Source organism: Acipenser ruthenus, chromosome 14 (genome assembly GCF_902713425.1).
Source record: "Acipenser ruthenus chromosome 14, fAciRut3.2 maternal haplotype, whole genome shotgun sequence".
Lineage (NCBI taxonomy): Eukaryota > Metazoa > Chordata > Actinopteri > Acipenseriformes > Acipenseridae > Acipenser > Acipenser ruthenus.
Window position 1 is genome coordinate 22,157,620 of NC_081202.1, and position 7,987 is coordinate 22,165,606.

The following is a 7,987-nucleotide window of genomic DNA, read 5'->3' on the forward strand; positions in this document are numbered from 1 at the left end:
CCTTTCGTTCTCCAACCTCTGACTCCACCATCCCCTCCCGTATCTCTACCTGTCTGTCTGCTATCTCCTCCTGGATGCACTTGCATCACCTCAAACTCAACCTCTCTAAATCTGACCTCCTTTTCTTTCCCTCCTCCTCCTCCTCCTCCCCCTCAACTGATTTCTCTATCTCCATTTCTCTGGAATCTACCACACTCTCACCCTGGACCCCTGCCTCTCTTATTCCCTGCACATCTCCACTCTGGCATGCACTTGCCGATTCTTCCTGAGCAATATACGAAGAATCCAACCCTTCCTCACCAACTACGCCACCCAGCTCCTGGTCCAGGCCCTGGTACTCTCCCGCCTAGACTACTGCAACTCCCTCCTGGCTGGCCTCCCTGCATCCGCTACCCGTCCGCTACCTCTGCCTCGCTTCTCCCATGCAACTCCACTACTCCGCTCACTCCACTGGCTCCTGATCACCGCTCACATCCAGCTCAAGACACTTGTACTTGCTTTGACCAGACTGCACTCAGCTACCTCCAGACCCTCATCTCTCCCTACACTCCCACTCGACCTCTCCGCTCCTCCTGCACTAGAGGACTGGCTCTACCTCCTCTACGCTCCCCTGCCTCCAGAGCCCGCTCCTTCTCCACCCTCGCCCGCAGTGGTGGAATGACCTTCCTACAGATGTCAGGACTGCCCAGTCCCTGACCATCTTCCGGCACCTCCTCAAGACTCACCTCTTCAGACAGCACCTGTAGAACTCCTCTTTTCCCTCTGGACACTAATCACTCTTCCCTAAATGCGCTTTACTTGCTCTTATCTGCTCCCTATTTTACTGCATTTAATCCTGTACTTTAGAGTACTGTAATCTGTCAAGTGTAATTTAATCTGTAGTATTTTGTATTTAATTATATCCTGATGTAACTATCACTGACACCGCTATCTGCTCCGTTATTGAATCGTATTTTGTCATATACTTGTACTTGCTAGAACCAAAGTCATTGTATTTTATCTTGCTCTCAATTGTATTAATACTTGTACTGTGATTCTTTGAAATGTATTTTTGTTTACGACTGTAAGTCGCCCTGGATAAGGGTGTCTGCTAAGAAATAAATAATAATAATACAAAAATAAATTTAAAGAAACAAGAAGCCTATTGTTTATCTGATAATAAATATTACGCAGAAAATGGGACCAAAGTATGCTGTGCTAGCTATACCAAACAATTACTGGAATGCCACTGCATTATTGCTTGATGTTGTATGCATGGCTGCTTATGACTGTTCCCTAGAAAAATGTGTCAATGGGGTTACCATTTTGCTTTAAAATAACAATCTAAATAATGTTATATAACATATTCACCAGTAAAGGAACAAACAAACTTGTCATGTTACAGTTTAATTCTTATGCCTGATCATTGATGTGTTATGTACTCATTGAGCGCACAATGAATGTTCCTGCTTAACCCAGATTTCCTCCTTTCATCCAGGAAACAATAAACATTCTGCATGCCTCAGCATTAACACTTTTTACAAGGGCCAATAGATTAAATCTACTTTTCACTTGCCAGTGAGAGCTATTCCAGTTGATTAAACAGGATCACATAAAAAAAAATCTGGCTGTTGTTTTTAAATTCAGTGGTAAACAAAAATATATACTTTATATTTCATAGACTTATGTGTTTTCATTTGTGTTAATGAAACAGGTGAATTGTGGTATATAATAATAATAATAATAATAATAATAATAATATATTAAGCTTGTTTTTAGCATAATGCATTCTGAAACAAGATCTGTTTTAGCAACATGGACAAATGGTTTGGAAAGCTAACATTATATTTGTATATATAATGTACTGTACATATTATTTTAGGATCTTCAAATTCAGTGTCAGTGGGGTCTTTTTTAAAGCTTGGTTAAATCTAAATATTACCACCACTTTTTATTATTATTATTATTATTGCAAGGGACAAACATTGGTTGCATTATGCTTGTACTTCTTCCTTTTGCCTTTGTTAAGGTTGAAATAAAGATACTGTAGAAAACCCATAATGATAGCTTTTGACAGCCTGCAAACCATCCCCCTATACAACTCGCTCTGCTTCAGTAAAGCACTTGTACAGACATTTTCTGACAGCTACTGCTGTTATGCAATAGTAAATAGCTTCTTGTTTACCCTGTTTGTTGCAGCTATGTTAAATTACCTATGCATTTTATTTACTCCAATGTACAATGTTTGCACAATTCCAACAGTCAGAAAAAGGGATATTCTATTTAAAGGATTCTTGTACATGCTTAGTGGTACAACAAACCTATGGGAATCAGCATTTCACAAGGAAACTGGAGAACAAAAAGACTTCCTGGGACAGAGAGACCAATTACAGCAGCCTACAGCTGACAATTATACCAAATAACCATCCTTCAGATGAGACGTAAAACTGAGGTCTTATTGTAAATGACTCTGCAGCAGCAGTTGTGATGTATAGTTCACCCCCAAGTCTATGTTTGGATAAAAGCGTCTGCTAAATGACCTTTTTTTTTCTGAAAAGTCTAAAAAAAACTTGTTACAAGATATCACATTATTATTTTTACATACAATTATCCATCCTTGCTCAAGGGTACAGCAGCAGTGTCCCCTACCTGGGATTGAACCCACGACCCTCCGGTCAAGAGTCCAGAGCCCTAACCACTACTCCACACTGCTGCCCTAATTCTAGGTTCCCATATAAAAGAATGAAAAAATAAACTAAATGCACTATGAAACAAAATGTTTGTGTGCAATACATTTTCACTAATTATGTGTTTATTAAAAATCCATAATTATCATAACTTCAACATTAAGAATATATAAATATGTCCATAGTGGAACATAAAAATTAGGTTCCTGTAGATATATCTTGTTTTACAGTGAAAAATGAGTGAAAAAAACTGAAAACATATACATAAAATTGAATATGATATCATTCAGGAATATACTGAGCAACATACGAAGAATCCGACCCTTCCTCACCAACTACGCCACCCAGCTCCTGGTCCAGGCCTTGGTACTCTCCCGCCTAGACTACTGCAACTCCCTCCTGGCTGGCCTCCCTGCGTCCGCTACCCGTCCGCTCCAGCTCATCCAGAACTCCACTGCTCGCCTGGTGTTCTCTCTGCCTCACTTCTCCCACGCAACTCCACTGGCTCCCGATCACCGCTCGCATCCAGTTCAAGACTCTTGTACTAGCCTACAGATGCCTTGACCAGACTGCACCCAGCTACCTCCAGACCCTCATCTCTCCGCTCCTCCTGCACTAGAAGACTGGCTCTACCTCCTCTATGCTCCCCTGCCTCCAGAGCCCGCTCCTTCTCCACCCTCGCCCCACAGTGGTGGAATGACCTTCCTACAGATGTCAGGACTGCCCAGTCCCTGACCATCTTCCGGCGCCTCCTCAAGACTCACCTCTTCAGACAGCACCTGTAGAACTCCTCTTTTTTTCCCTATGGACACTCTTCCTTAAATGCGCTTTACTTGCTCTTATCTGCCCCCTTTTTTACTGCATTTAATCTTGTACTTCAGAGTACTGTAATCTGTCAAGTGTTATTTAATCTGTAGTATTTTGTATTTAATTATATCCTGATGTAACTATCACTGACACTCTTATCTGCTCCGTTACTGAATCGTATTTTGTCATACTTGTACTTGCTAGAACCAAAGTCATTGTACTTATCTTGCTTTTAATTGTATTATTACTTGTACTGTGATTCTTGAAATGTATTTTTGTTTACGACTGTAAGTCGCCCTGGACAAGGGCGTCTGCTAAGAAATAAATAATAATAATAATAATATAAAGATATTTAGTGAACAAGAACCACCCCCAGTCATTCTGTTTCAAGGCTGGTCACATCTTAAATTTGACCGCAAGTGTATGTATAAATAATTATTTAACCACTTATACTTGAAACTGTAAATAAAAGATATTACCACAATATATTTTAAACTCTCAACTTTATAAGTCTTGTTTTTTAAGTATTAATATTTAAATAGTGATGCAGTACACTAGATCAACTGGTTCGGATAAGCAAGCATCTACTGAATTTATGAATCTGTGTCTGGCTGCATTTGTATATAGGCAGAAATCAGCCTCTATAGAATACACCCCATTAACCCTATGGCACTAATGCATTTTAGTTTTAGAAAAGCTTTTATGTTGCCTATATATTTATACAAACATAAATATACTGTAGAGCTTGATGGCCTGTAAGAAACACAGGAGCTGTCTCCAAGCCCAGTTCTTGTCTCGTCTATATCCACCCCGCTTTTACCGGTCCTTCTACTCTGCCCTACATCTTGATGTCTGACCCCCAGTTCAACACAATGGCAACCACTAGTCTTCCATGTGCGCCCTTGGTGACATTATGCCAAACAATAACCATGTGGGAGAACCTAACTGTCAAGGTCTCCATACATTGAATGTGTTCAAAAAAGCAATGATGATAAGGATGACCGCAGGCTTCTACTCACCTCCATGGGGCATACACTCAGCATTTGAGTCCTTTATAACCAAGAACATCCTCACAGTTAAAGAGTTCCATTGGAACACAATTAAAAGTACCCCATTGGGTTGTACAGTTTGAATCTGTTTTAACAATTCCAATTATTTTCCACTCCAAAGACTGAATACAGGTTCCCAAGCTTTTGCTATATTAAGTATGAACAGTACTCTAGGAGAAAAACAACCACCATATATATATATATATATACACACATACAGTACTGTGCAAAAGTTTTAGGCAGGTGTGAAAAAAATGCTGTAAAGTAAGAATGCTTTCAAAAATAGACATGTAAATAGATTATATTTATCAATTAACTAAATGCAAAGTGAGTGAACAGAAGAAAAATCTAAATCAAATCCCTATTTGGTGTGACCACCCTTTGCCTTCAATACAGCATCAATTCTTCTAGGTACACTTGCACAGTCAGGGATTTTGTAGGCATATAGTCAGGTGTATGATTAAACAATTATACCAAACAGGTGCCAATAATCATCAATTCAATATGTAGGTTGAAACACAATTATTAACTGAAACAGAAACAGCTGTGTAGGAGGAATAAAACTGGGTGAGGAACAGCCAAACTCAGCTAACAAGGTGAGGTTGCTGAAGACAGTTTACTGTCAAAAGTCATACACCATGGCAAGACTGAGCACAGCAACAAGATAGTTATATTGCATCAGCAAGGTCTCTCCCAGGCAGAAATTTCAAGGCAGACAGGGGTTTCCAGATGTGCTGTCCAAGCTCTTTTGAAGAAGCACAAAGAAACGGGCAATGTTGAGGACCGTAGACGCAGTGGTCGGCCAAGGAAACTTACTGCAGCAGATGAAAGACACATCATGCTTACTTCCCTTCGCAATCGGAAGATGTCCAGCAGTGCCATCAGCTCAGAATTGGCAGAAAACAGTGGGACCCTGGTACACCCATCTACTGTCCGGAGAAGTCTGGTCAGAAGTGGCCTTCATGGAAGACTTGCAGCCAAAAAGCCATTCCTGCTACGTGGAAACAAGGCCAAACGACTCAACTATGCACGAAAACACAGGAACTGGGGTGCAGAAAAATGGCAGCAGGTGCTCTGGACTGATGAGTCAAAATTTGAAATATTTGGCTGTAGCAGAAGGCAGTTTGTTCGCCGAAGGGCTGGAGAGCAGTACACGAATGAGTGTCTGCAGGCAACAGTGAAGCATGGTGGAGGTTCCTTGCAAGTTTGGGGCTGCATTTCTGCAAATGGAGTTGGGGATTTGGTCAGAATTAATGGTCTCCTCAATGCTGAGAAGTACAGGCAGATACTTATCCATCATGCAATACCATCAGGGAGGCATCTGATTGGCCCCAAATTTATTCTGCAGCATGACAACAACCCCAAACATACAGCGAAAGTCATTAAGAACTATCTTCAGCATAAAGAAGAACAAGGAGTCCTGGAAGTGATGGTATGGCCCCCACAGAGCCCTGATCTCAACATCATCGAGTCTGTCTGGGATTACATGAAGAGAGAGAAGCAACTGAGGCTGACTAAATCCACAGAAGAACTGTGGTTAGTTCTCCAAGATGTTTGGGCCAACCTACCTGCCGAGTTCCTTCAAAAACTGTGTGCAAGTGTACCTAGAAGAATTGATGCTGTTTTGAAGGCAAAGGGTGGTCACACCAAATATTGATTTGATGTAGATTTTTCTTCTGTTCACTCACTTTGCATTTTGTTAATTAATAACTATAAACTATTAACATGTCTATTTTTGAAAGCATTCTTACTTTACAGCATTTTTTTCACACCTGCCTAAAAGTTTTGCACAGTACTGTATATATATATATATATATACATATACATATATATATATATATATATATATATATATATATCACAGTTTTTATTTTAATTTTATTAGTATATAAGTATAAGTATATATATATATATATATATATATATATATATATATATATATATATACACACAGATTCCAGTGCTACTTTTAATATTAAAGGGCTTATGTTTTCTTCTAGTTCTATAAACCCCCTCTTAAATTAAGGTCAGTAAGGTTTTCAGAACTAATGGTAACTGTAGGAATCATTGTACAAAGATCTGGTGGCACATGGCTCATTCACTGTGGGAAAGTTTAATGCTTGTGGGGACTCAGCTCTGTGGAGGATTAGAGTGGAATGCAGCCACCAGTGTTGGCAGTTCAGATACTTGGAGGATCACCATTCATCACAGCAATATTGGGATCAGAAACTAGCTCTTTCTCAGAACTCGAACAGAAAAGAGAATTGACTACACGGTTTCAATTGACTAGAAAAGCATACAGTAATCTCCATGAGACAAATTCTGCAGTTTAAATGTAATAAAAGGTCATACTTTTTTTTACTGCTGTTATTTACTAAAATCAGCAAGCATATTCAAGTGGAGCACTCGCAAGCCAGTATGAAAGACGTAGGTACCGTAAATATATGCAAATACCACATTTTTTTTAAAATCTATATAAAATGGGCAGAGAGTACAAAGAGTAAATACAAATATGGAAATGATGCAGTCATGTAAAGTAAAATGCAGTAGGTTCACAACATGCTAGAAATCTGATCTAGGTCAATTTTAAATGCAACAATGGCTGTGTTTTTGTACAAAGTACTAACAGGTTGATTTGAGCAACCTTACTTCCCTGGGTTAAACTGCAGTTGGAGCTTTACAGTACCAGGGAATCCACCTGGATTGTATCAACCATTTATTTTAGAGGAAATTCCAGAGTTCCACAGTTAGTTGGTTAATGGATTCCAGAGCAGTTCCCCAGTGCTGTACAATGCTAAAAAAGAAACACAAAAAAAACCCTATGTTCAATACATAGGTTGCTTTCATTGCATGTCTGAATTATTTTGTTACTATTATAGAACTTCATACTGAATTTTATTTTACACATTGATTAAAAAAAAAGCATTCTAGATCATAATGTGCATACAATAAAAATGGATGTTAAAGGAATATTTTATTAGCCCATGATATGTTCTTTATGTAAATTTGTAGCAGTGTATGCACTTGGATTTATTGCATGTTTAGGAAAGACATCCATCCATGCGTTTCACCTTTGAGACCAAGTGTCTGAGCAAGCCTCACCAAGTTCTAAAAAAAAAAAAAAAAAAAACACGTTGCCCCAAAACAAAAATTTTGTGTATAATCTATGTATTTTAAACATATGGGGTTATTGCCACTTTTAGAGTCAAACTTGATTTGTAATCAATCAGTTTGACACATGATTGCTGGTGTGTTGAGTTATGCACAGGCAATTTTGTTCACATGGAGAGACAGTTATTTCAAATTTCAGAATTCTCAATTTTATTTACTTGCTTACGGACATCCAAACTGATCAGAAGCCCAGAAGTTCTGGAAAACTGATGCTTCTGTCTGCCGTTTAAATATTTTACATTTGTAAATCTATGAAGAAAAAAATTTTTTTTTCACAAAGGCACATATACAATC